Below are 12,375 nucleotides of genomic sequence, written 5' to 3'. Positions count from 1 at the left end.
CTAAATCATTTACGGCCATATGGTCTCATGACAATGCATAGTTAAGAAAAACTCAGTGAATTTTATACAGAAATGCCTCTTTGATGTCCTTTCAAGTGAAAGAAATGTACTTTTTAGCTATAAGTGAGCTGCTTTAAGAAAGAACTCTTAAATGTCGATAAACATGTAATGTGGGTACTTGCCAAAAAGAAAAGATGTAGGTCAATACCCTCTCCTTCTTTTTATAGAAAAAGAAGTTATGGTTTGGTTCCTAGCAGGAAGGGTCACAATGATGTACTCCCATATGCTATTTTATATATGGAAGCAAAAATAAAAAAGACATGCTATGGACGATGCAAGATAAAGCAGGAACTGACAGTATTAACATGTGATCTGTTGGTATTTGGCACTGACATGTTTCACATGGTTTCTTTCCTGGATGCAAGAAGTTCAGGCAAAACTGCAAGAACTGCCAATAATGAAAATAGTTATCATTTACTGAGAGCGTACATGTACTGAGCACTTTAGTATGAGCTATATATGCCTTAACTCATTTTGCTTTACATCATTATTCAAAAAGCATGTTGATTGTCCCACCTACAGACAAGAAAACCAAGGCTCATGGAGGAAAAGTAACTTTCCTAAAGGTAAGTTGACAATGTGGGGATCTGAGCTCCGGTATGCTTGACTTGAAAGCCTGCATGCTTCCTGCAGTACTATGATGCCTTTCAGTAAATAAATAAATAAATGAATAAAGAAATCAGCTGAGCTCTTGGGTATCCTTTATTCTGGACACCTCCTACTTGAATACTCAACCAATCAGAAAGCAAGTACCAGGCAATCAGGAAGTAATGTGGCATGATCCTAAATAATACCAGTATGGGGCATTGCCAAGGCTTCAATTTGAATCCCAGGACTGCCATTCATTACCTGTGTGACCTTGAGAAACTATTTAATCTGCCTAAGTATATATTTCCTCATCTGAAATGAGAATAATAACTCTATTCTCAAAAGACTCTTAAGGAGTTAAATTAAGTAATGTATATGTCACCCGACCCTATTCTTTTGAGATAATAGTAACATACACTGCTCCTGGAGCTCACCTGCATGACCAAAGTCAATATCCTCTCAGTTATTTCTGCGAGCCTCCTTTCTGCCCCAAATCATGTTCTTGTTTTTGTTTTTTTTGTTTGTTTGTTTGTTTGTTTTTTTTTCAAATCATGTTCTTGTGATGGAAACTTATCATGACCAATTTTTCCTTCTTTTCATGAAAGGACTCCTCTTCCAGACTTGGCTGCTCTCAGCCAGGAGCTTCCCTGCTTCCCTCAAGCAGCACTCTTGTTTGTGACAGAGTCAGGAAGCAAATAGCCTTCTTCCCAGTTTGGCGATCTATTTTCTAACATGACCCTTTGAAGCAGGCTTCTGTTTCCTGCCCAGAACACAATTTCTTTCACAAATACAACTTCTGCATTTATTTTTTTCTAAATCATCTCATCTTTGGCTCACAGTACCACTTTCTCCTGTTAGCAAAGGACAGATGCCATGCATCCCACAAGCATTGTTCATTTCCTTCTTCTCTCTTTTCATCTTCCTTCTCCCCACATCCATCTCTTTGCTTTTAGCCAAAATGTAAAAGTCCTCTTACTTTCCTGAGGAGATACCCAGAAGAGTCACTAGCTCATGCATTTTGCCAAAGTCTAGACTCTGAATGCCAGTTTGGTTCAACTCAGCCTGATAAGGAAATTTTACAGCACAACATCTGTCACATGGCAACTATTCAGTAGTTGGCAATTCCTTTTCTAGTTCTGGCATTATGTTTGGACCTTCAGAGATTTAAGGCAATGTAATCTGGATGCTCTAGGGTATGACAGTTGAAGGTAGTGTCATGAATGTAGTATAAAGAAAGAAAATGATTACTTCAAATGTCTTGCTATTAAGTATAGAAACATCAGAACTTGCCAATAGGACAAATGCCTACAAAAAGACTAAATAGAAAGTTATACATGAACATTCTACATTGATAGACAAAGGGTTTTGCCCTATTTTCTTATTTAAGGAATATATTTATGGGGAAGTTTGGATTTCAGAGCCTGATTAATGAAGGTATTGCATCCACTCATGGAAAAGGATCTAAGGACAAGGTGAAGCCTAAAAAAACCAATTTGAAGTGAAGTATGCTCATCCAAGAAATGAGAATAGACAGAAAAGCATGGGGAGATAGAGAAATGAGGCAAAGAAAGATCACCTCTGTTTTAAATCGATGGTGAAATGACCTAGGAGTAGAATGTTCTAGCCTGGAGGGTAAACAGAAGTAGTAGAAGAGGTACAAAGAGAGAAACTGCCATCAGGACAAGGGAAGAAAGCTTGCACCCTGAATCGAGAACAAGGATGTTTGAGAAGCAGAGAATTGTATCACTCAATGAAAATAATATAGAAAAATAATGCATCCTTTTCAAAATGCCACCCCGGTGTCACCATTCCTCCTTAGCAGCTAATATCTCTCATTACTCCCTGAATTCTTAACATGTCTTTAAGACCCTGGATGCTCTGGCACCTACCTAACCCTCCAGCCTGGAAGCACAATTCTTTTCAGTTCCTGGGCTATGCTGTCTCCTTAACACAGAGCTCTGTGCATGCAGCTCCCTCCCATCAACACTTGGCTTCTGGCCTTGGCTGCACTGCTAACTTGCTGGGCAACTTCTTAGAAGCCACTTCAAGTCTCTGAGCCACAAAATCTTCCTCCTTCTTGGAGGGAATTGAGTAGGAATATCTCTAAATTCCTCTCCAGATCAAATATTGTATGAGTTTATGAATATTCAGCAGAATGTTATTAGCATAATTCCAGGCTCAGGGAAAAGGGAAGGTAATTGACATTTATTAAGAGGCCACTGTAATGCTTTGTTTTGACCTAACAAGAAAAAGGCATGCTTCACTTACAGAATTTCTCCAATTGCATGTATTGTAAGGAAGGAAAAAGTAATCATGATAGGAGATAAAAGCAGATGATAAAAATGTTGCCTTTAAAATTGTGTTTACTAAATACATGGAAGTCTATAAAGAAACCATTTCTATTGTTACTGCCAACCCTACAATCATTATTCTTGACTGTAGTTTTGACAAATTGACCCCCTTTCGTTAAATATTTCTACAACCCTACATGTTTACTCTGTGTGCCTTCTGAAGATCACTCTAACCTTCTCAAACTCCTTGGTCTGCCTCTTTCACTAAGATCAGGATATCATAATTACTTTCAACTGATTTTTCAAATGCCTATTTTATATCTAATCTTCATTTTATTTTCTGGCTTAGAGATGTTCCCACTTCCTCAATAATATCAGTTCTCAGGAAGGAGTTAGCCAATTTTGCTTGTGAATGTGAGGAGGGTTGGAATCTGGGAAAGGAGTCAGGGATGACGGAGTCTGTAGTCATCCCCAGGAAAAGCTATCCCCAGAAAGGGGCCAGGCATCACAATCTGAGGCCTAGAGAGGCCATGGAAGCAGAGTGGGAGTACTCACTAATGTGATAGGGTTGGATGAGGGTCCGATTCAAAGGCGTAGGCAGATGAAGTAGAAGGCGCAGTAGAAAACCACAATCTCCCGCTAGAATCAGGGAAAGAGACACTGGAAATCAACTGGATGGAGATATAGGAACAGAGCTAAATGAGGCAAAAACAGGGACTGAGACTAGCACAAAAGATAGGGACTCTCTTTAAGACAAACTGAAATTGTCAGTTCTTCCTCTTCCATACTTCCTGTCTTCACAGAGATTTTGGACCAGTCTCTCCTTTCCAATTCTGAAATATGGGAGAAAACGCATATTGTGCCAGATGTAAACCAAGGGCATACCTGTGTGCAGAAAACAGTCAGTAATTATTTCATTCCTTTACTTGACCGACAAAATATTTCCTTAAAAAATGGGTAGCACACATTAATATAAATGGGATTATTTAACTCAGCTGTAGTGTAGAAATGAAAATAGTTTTATTAATATTATTCATTTAAAATTCAGCTTTAATTCTGACTTTTGAAGCAAGTGCAAACAGAGTGACCCTAGCAACAATATGGGCTTCTTCAATTACATATGCAAACAATAATTCATGGAGCAAGGTAGTATGGAAATAAGACTCCCAGTCCACTGATAAGAATAACGTCTGCCCACCTTCTCAGAGTATTTACTCGAGGACAATCTTTTGGTGATTTGATAATCCCATTTTACTCAGTGTCGAGGAGAAGAAATAACAGTAAATCAGGACACACTATTCCTATAAAAAAATTTTTTTTTAAAGATTCTAGCTCAGTTCATGAGGTTTTACATCCTAGGTTCTTGATACCCATGGGAGGATGTTAGTTCGCTAGGGAAGATGAATTTGGGAAGTGATTCTGCTGGCAGACCAATTAGCAGGAAATCTTACTCAAAATATATTCTACACAGTGTTCTTTTTGTGATGGAGGCATCCAAAATATATCTATGCTTTAGGGCCCAGAAATCTGAAGATCTTAGTTCTTCAGGTTACCCATTTCAGAGGAGTTAAAGCTGTTCTTTGAGAAAAATGATGGCCTTTTTCAAATATAAACCCCTGCACTACCCACAGTGATTTTCCCACTTGTGAAACTCCTCAGTTGTCTAAGCTTTATCTAATTTGCTACTTGAATGGTTGTTAAAAAAGAGATGTGTACCTCCATTTAACCAATAGCTCAGAAGATGGGCACTTGAGATCTGTATGAGCAAATTGAGCTTTGATTTGACTGTGATAAACTGTTTGGCAAAAGCTCAGTGGAGATGCTGATTTTTGAGAGGAAAGAGAGTTTATGAAGTAAGAAGGGGGAATGGCACCAGAGTGAAGCTTTTGAAAATAGTCGTGACTGTTTTTGCCAATTCTACCCTGGTTGCTAAATATTAGATATTCAAGAGAGATTCTATCCTTCCTAACCTTGCTCTTTCTCATTCTCTTGCCTCTCCCAGCCCACATCAGTCTTAACTGCCAAAGCTGAGAATTGCATCTTCAGCCGCGATATTACTGATACTAGAAAATCCTATTCCTCCAATTTTATTCCTCCAACCATTGGAAGCCCGGAACATTGGAAAATATTGTGATCCCCACTGACATTAATTCAAAATGAAGATAATTTTAGTAGTCTAAATAAAAATGAAACTGCTCAAAGTGAAAGAATTCACACATCTACAGAAATTACAACAGTGTTTTTCCAGATTTTTCTTCTTTATTCTCTCCCTTTTTCTCCTGTGTTTTGCCTGTTGGGTCATCCAGCACTGGTTGGGGTGCAAATCTTTGAGGATCATTGATCTAAGGGATGTTAACTTTCTTTTCCTTCAAAGTTCTCCAAATGCTATTACTGACCTAGGTGAGGGCATCTGAAAGTAATATACCTGGACTATATTATCTTATTTTCTGGAAAAATGCCTTCACTGAATTATGATTTAATTTTATGCCCTCGGCTTTTATAAAAGGTCATTTTTGAAGAATAGTCATTCATCCATTTGGAGAGCCATTCTATATCTTTTGCAAAAGCTAGTGAAAGACTTTGAACATCACGAGACCTAAAGTGTCTTATACAAGCATTCACGTGGCATATTTTTCCTAATATTTAGAAGCGGAAAAGTATTTTTTTCTTTCAAGTTTTTACTCCACTTATGCGAGGAGCATTTAAAACCAGATAATCTAATACAGTTTGCTTTTTGTTTGTTAAAAAGTGCAAAGTGAATTTGAGTTTTTTATTGTTGTAACTAGCTCACCTTCCCAAAAGGAAAAATGTTTCAGCTCAGGATAAAATATCATTCTGTGTCTCCTCAACAATGGTTTGATTTTCATCTAATGGACACCGAATCTTAACCCATTGTTTCCCTTTTCACATTACCTTCAAGAAAAAATGAAGGCAATTTTGTGCCCCTGCCTCCAATAATTGTAAAAGGCTTAATAAGATGCATTTTGTTTGGCAATCTCTGCTGGGTGCCTCTCATTTCCCACCCTCCCTTTGCTGTTGCCATGTGTCCCTTACTTGGGTCGACTGTAGTGTATCTTGACCACATTGTTAATGTAGTTGTAAAAACATTTTTAAACCTCCCCCACTTTGAATTGCTTAAGGGAAAATAAATGAATGAATAGGTAAATAATTTTAAACAGCCATCTCAGATTTTTGTTCCTTTCATTCTTCTTATAATTATTCCTGAAATTTCCATTTTAAAATTGTATGATTCTTTCCTGAAAGTAGACATTGCTATGATGATGTTTTAAAATATAATGATAAACTAATAATAGCAGTAATGGTGGGATGAAGAGTCATAAAGGAGGGAGAGGGGCAAAGACTTTGGTTTTGCAAGGAGGCTGGGAGAATGAAGAAACTATGTAGTTTGAGCTTGAGAGAAATTGTGAAAAAATACGGAGGACACACAAAGCATGACTAATTTTTATTGATGAGACTTTCTCCAGTTCTCCCTTCTTCCTGATTTTCTTTGTTTTAGTTTTTCTTTCTTCAGATGCAATTTCTTTGTTGAAATCTTTACATTTGCCACTCCATTTCTTCTTTCTTTAATACCCTTCTAAGTACTAAACATACTCTCAACTATGGACACACTCAGGTCTAAATTGAGAAAATGTAGGTAATGCAATAAAACTCCATAGTAGCTATGTAGCTAAACTCCCCTTTGAAGTATGCACCTTGGCACAAAGTTGACTGGAGAAGACCTCACCAAACCAAACTCATCTTACTGTTAAGAAACTATTTTCATAATCACATGTGGAGAAGTGAATGTGGGCATAAAGCTCACAGCACCTGAACATAAAGAGGACATACTTTAGCACAAGCCGGTGCAAATTAATAAGATGAATAATAAGAGTAATTAATGAGAACTTACAAAGATGATGTGGGGGAGGGAAAGATGCAGCTGTGAGGATTTGTGAGGATAATCAATGAGGTGATTTGGTAGGGCTAAATATTGCATACATTGTTATGTGTCACTAATTGATGGCTTCTTTCAGAAATACCATAGTAGCTTTTCTTTCAGCATTTTGGATGTTACCATCTCTACATCAGTGGTTCTCGACAAGGAGTGAGGGGGGAGTAGGAGCAATGATTCTTCTCCTCAGGGGACATTTGATAATGTCTGGAGACTTCTGGTTGTCACAGCTTGGGGAAGAGGTCCTAGTGGCATCTAGGGGGTAGATGCCAGGGATGCTGCTAAGCATCGTCTGATGCACAGGACAGCCTCCATGACAAAGAATTATCAGGGCCAAAATGTCCATAGTGCTGAGGTCGAGAAAACCTGCTATGCATCCACTCTGTGCTGTCCTGCTTCTGTACTCGGTCACTCAGTATTCTATCGTGCATCACCTTCTGTCCACAATACCCAAAACCTAGCTCAATGGAGAGCACAGCGTCATAGAAAACAGTCTGCCTCTTCAGAGTGTTCACAGAGTAATCCAGCATCTGATACACAAACAGAAGGGATAAGTGCAATTAGAGTGATTTTTTTTAAAAAAGTGCTATATGAATAGAGAAAGGAGAGATCATCCATTTCTCACTTGGCAGAGATAAGGAAAATCTTCAGGCACAAGTGGGCATTTGAGTAAGATTTTGAAGGTTGAGGAGCTATGGCTGCATCATATAAGTATATGAATACACAATAAAATATTTCCTCTCAAAAACGTAAACAAGATTTAAAATACCAAGTTGCTGCTATTTACGCTACAATGAGAACATGACACATACGAATAAATTTTCTATTCCTATTATCTATTTCTCTTCTCTAAGAGAAAATGTACATGGAGATGTCCTACAGCATCCATTATGCTGCCTTGGAATTCTCTACTATCCCAAGGGACCTTATGGATGATCTTGAACCGCATTGAAGAGTATCTGAAATCCACCTGACCAAAATGTGCAAAACACTTCTGTATTAAATCAGATCAGCCTGGGAAGACGTCCCTACTTTTCAATCAGCTGCAGCAGTTCCATCGAGAGAACAAAATCTACACACAGGTGGCCTGGTTTATGCACAAATTTCTTGTACGTGTGATCGTTGTGAGAACGCCAAGAGGATATTTTAATTTTTATTTGAGGGAACTGAATTACCTACATGTTTACTTGCATTGGTATTACTTTTAGGGAAACGTGATTAAGAAATTCTAGGATTCTCACTAGAGAAAAATAGCCTGGGTGTACTTTGGAAACTTACGTAAGAGTCAAATGGAATAGTAAGCCAGAGGTCCATCACACAGAGACTCATCCAAGAGAGTGCCCTGAATTAAAGATTTGTGGGAAAGTGAGTTGAAAAAATTCTTCTTTTGTTGGAGATCTTTTCATCATTCTAGAAGACAAGCCGTCTTTCTGAAAGTATCTATTTGAGTGATCTCAGAAGCTATTGAAAACATAATAAAGCAAATTCTCCCCTTGATTCCTAAGTACTAAAGATCTCCTTCCCTAATCATAGCATTTATGTGTTTTACAAATACGGACAGATATTATGAGCTATAACTCAAATATACATTTGTAAAAAAGAAAAGGTTAAACTGTACATATTTAATAACGTCTTATAAGATAGCATGCGTTTCTTGTTTTATGAACCGCATTGTTCAATATCTTATAAGCTGCACTTTAATCCCAATAAAATTTTTTTTAAGTGGAAATGACATTAGGACTTTAAGTGGCACAGCAGACCTGGCTTCCTCGCTCTGGTGTGTCAGCTGTTTCCAACCTGCCGATACAGATCTGCATTTGAGTGTCACAACTCGGGTCACAGCCAATGCTTGGTTTGCTACCTCAGAAAAGTAATAACTCTTACCACTGGCTGGCTAGATAAATATCTGATTAAAGATGGGCCTAAATGAATCTGCAGATGGTTGGTCCGCACCGAGAGGTAAAAGCATTCTTGCTCCGGGCTTCCAGAGAGGCTTGGGGAAGCCTGGAGAGTGAATGTAGGCCACACGGAAAGGAAGCCGGCCCTGGCAAAGTGATGGAGTTTCAAACTGTCTAACTTTTCAGTTGTGTGTTTTTTATATGTTAAATATGGTTCAGAAGATTAAAGTCTTCATTTTAGGCAAAGAAAGGAAATAATGTTTCCTGTCCCATTTGCCAAGCTAAGTGAACAACTGTTCCTGCACAATTAGAATTGTTAATTGATTTGAAAACATAGGGCTTTGAAGGTGGAAAACCGCTGACATTATTTCAATGGGGAAATGCACTCCTGAGAGGGAGCACTGCAGTACAATTTCTCTCCTTGTTTTGTTGAATATACATCTATAAAAACACTGTGAATCATGCAGTAAAAACTGCTGTGCTGATATCATAAATCTCTGATAATAAAAATTTCATTGTTGAAACAATAAAATAGACTTTTATTATAACACAGAGTATCCACCTAAACATTGTCCTTTTAGCTTCTTCGAGTTAAATGTATGCACAGTTTTACAGTCTATAAACAGATCTGGAATAAAAGTTAATAAATGTCAAAATTTGCATTTCAAAAAATTCTTGCTGCATTTTAGGGAAGATCAATCTATGAACCTTTCAACATTATGTCAAATGAAATGCTAATTGTACCTTTAGGAATTTCAGAGACAGTGACAAGAAACTAAATGCTCTGTTCCTTTGCATCAGCAAGTCGAGGATAATTGTATATCTACTCTTGTGAACTTCTAAGAAAAAAAAAGAAAAAAAAAACTAAGAAAAAAGGGTTTTCTATTCTTTAACTCAGGAGGGTAAACTCTTTCAGCCACCCTCCATCAATCTACCTTCAAATAAAGTGTGTTAACATGTTGACAGTGGACAAATCACACAGTGCTGCATTTATTCATTTTATAATAGGTTTGTCAAATGAGCTTCAGTTAAAGAGATTTAGGAGTAAGAAAAATTTTCAGCTAGAAATAACCGACTTATTCCATTCAAAGTGATGTAAGGTTTAAAGGGGGTACTTCTTAAAAGCCTAATCTTTATTAAAACGCACAATTTTTGAAGGCTAAGTCACAAAAATAAATATCAGGAGCCCAAAAAGTGCTTTTATTTTCCCTACCCTTAAGATAAAGAACTAATACATCCCTTCCCTATTCTATAATAAATCGTAGCACTGAATCTCTAAGAGATACAAATTATCCTCTATGCTGTCTTCCGAGTGTGAGTATAGATTGAGCCAATGAGCAATGTTATCTAGAAAATAGCACTTAGTGTAAGGTTTGTGCCATTTTTTTGAACATTATCCTATTTGTGGCACTGCCTTCATTTCAGAGGCAGGCTGCTGAAATATTTGGTACACCTGCAGAGCCGTGAAAAACGAAGGTCTGTGCAACTGGAAAGCTGCTCAGGTTGTTAACCTGCAGCGTCTGGTCACCTATCACCACTTTAAAAGTAAAATAGGCATTTTCACCTTCTTCAAATACCATTATAGATAGTGTCGAGTCTAAAGCAAAGATTGTTCGCCTCCACATTTCTGGATCTTTACATTGTCTATTGATATGTATTAGGAATATGAAGCAGAAGCACTTTGAACATTGAAAAGACTTCATTTACAAAGTATATTACACAGGGCCATTTCCAGGCTGGTACTGGACAGCCGATTTGTAACCCCACTGCTTGTATGAAAGAAAAACACCCGAGCATTCTCACACCACAGTCACGATGTGATTTTAATAAATTCTGTGTTTTAAAAAATCCAGATGGAAATAATACATATTTCTTGCTCTACTAGATGATACCACTTTATCTTGGGCAAACTCTAAGTTGCCTAAAAACATTGTATTTTCTGTTTCAATTTACTCCACCAATTTTTCACTTAATGCATGAATATATTGCATTTCTAATCCTGTTAATCCTTAATAAAAATGAGAATTCTCTGCAAGCCAACAAAAATTAAGATATATTTAATGAAAATATGTAAAGGCATTAGCAGAGACGTTAATAAACATTATCCCCAAACAGCAGCTTCAACTTACTTCAGACGTCGATTATTTCTATGTGGTGAGCAACTCTTTGTGATGACCCATTAGGAGCATCCCTTCGCACACGTGACTTGCATTACTGGGTCTGGATTCTCTCTAATTCCTGCCTGTGAAACAGCACACCTTTAGCAATAATGATACAACAGGGGATAAGAGAGTATACGTCTGTTTAAAAAGAAAAAGTTTCAGATACAAGACTGGTTCTCGAGCATACGTATCTTACAAAAAAAAAAAAAAAAGTTGGTCCGGTTATAAGAAAACAGTAATATAATATTTTATAGGTCATGATGTTTTACAGAAATTTTCCAACCCTCTCTAATATGTACAAGTCCCAAAATAAATGCAGAACTAGCAGCTATTCTGAGAACCCTTCGAGCAAATTTCTCCAGACGAGCTTTGTTATGAATCATCCTAATTTTGCTCATGTTGTGTTACATTGGGGAAAAATAGTTGTACAATGGACAAGTACACTCCTAAACAAAATGCTCATCTTTTTCTTAAGAGTCAAAACGGAAGGCTAATAAAGACCATTTAAAATAAAAGGGCCCATTACTCCTCAGTTTTATATGAGCTTACATGCTTTCATTGTGCAGAGTGTGTTATTAATTTCACATGCCAGATTCATAGGTTTCTGCAATATCAGGTTTGATGTATTCATTATCGGCACTCAGTACATTAATTCACGCTGAAGTCCGGTAAATCAAAATTATACCATCTGGCTTCCTGTTCTTAATGATGAATTTGATGTAGGGGTGATTAAGATTGTTAGGCTTTTGAATTTTAATGTAAAAATTAGAGGATTAAAAAGGCATTTAGAAATGACCAATAGTTAGAATAAACTTACTGACAGGATCTAATTTGTGTACTTGCTAGTAAAGCTCCATTTTAATTAGCAGCCACAGTCTTTCAGCACAAGCTCAAAGAGACAGAAGTTTAGTGATTAAGAAGATGAAGCTGTTAAATTGATAAATTGACCTTGAAATACTTGTAACTGTGGGGGACGGCCCAGTAACTCAAATTGTTAGTGTGTTGTATTGCCACGTAGGGAACTGAGTCCAAAAGTGACCCCAGACATGAAATTTTGCTGTTTCTTTTCTTCTTCTTTTCTTTCAGGGGGGTTGATTCACCATCTCTGTCTTGGGGCTGGGGGCAGAGGAGCAGAGATCAACAGATACAAAAGCCTGAAGCCCCGTGGGTTGGCCCTGTAATAGTGGGAAGGTGAAGATTCCATCACTATTTCAGAACTCCTTGACAGGTGGCATTTGAATACTATGTCTAAACTTGAAAGCATGGTATGTATAGGTCTTCTTGGTTTCCTGATACAATGATGCTGTGCCAGTACAGTGACATCCTCAAGCAGTGAATGCACTCAGGAAATCTGGAGCAAGTCACCAATACTTTCCCTTCAGCACCATATTTAAGGGGAAAAAAATGGAAATGGAGTAATTCTA

Source organism: Vulpes lagopus, chromosome 16 (assembly GCF_018345385.1).
Source record: "Vulpes lagopus strain Blue_001 chromosome 16, ASM1834538v1, whole genome shotgun sequence".
Classification (NCBI taxonomy): Eukaryota; Metazoa; Chordata; class Mammalia; order Carnivora; family Canidae; genus Vulpes; species Vulpes lagopus.
Note: the sequence above shows the minus strand (reverse complement) of the source record.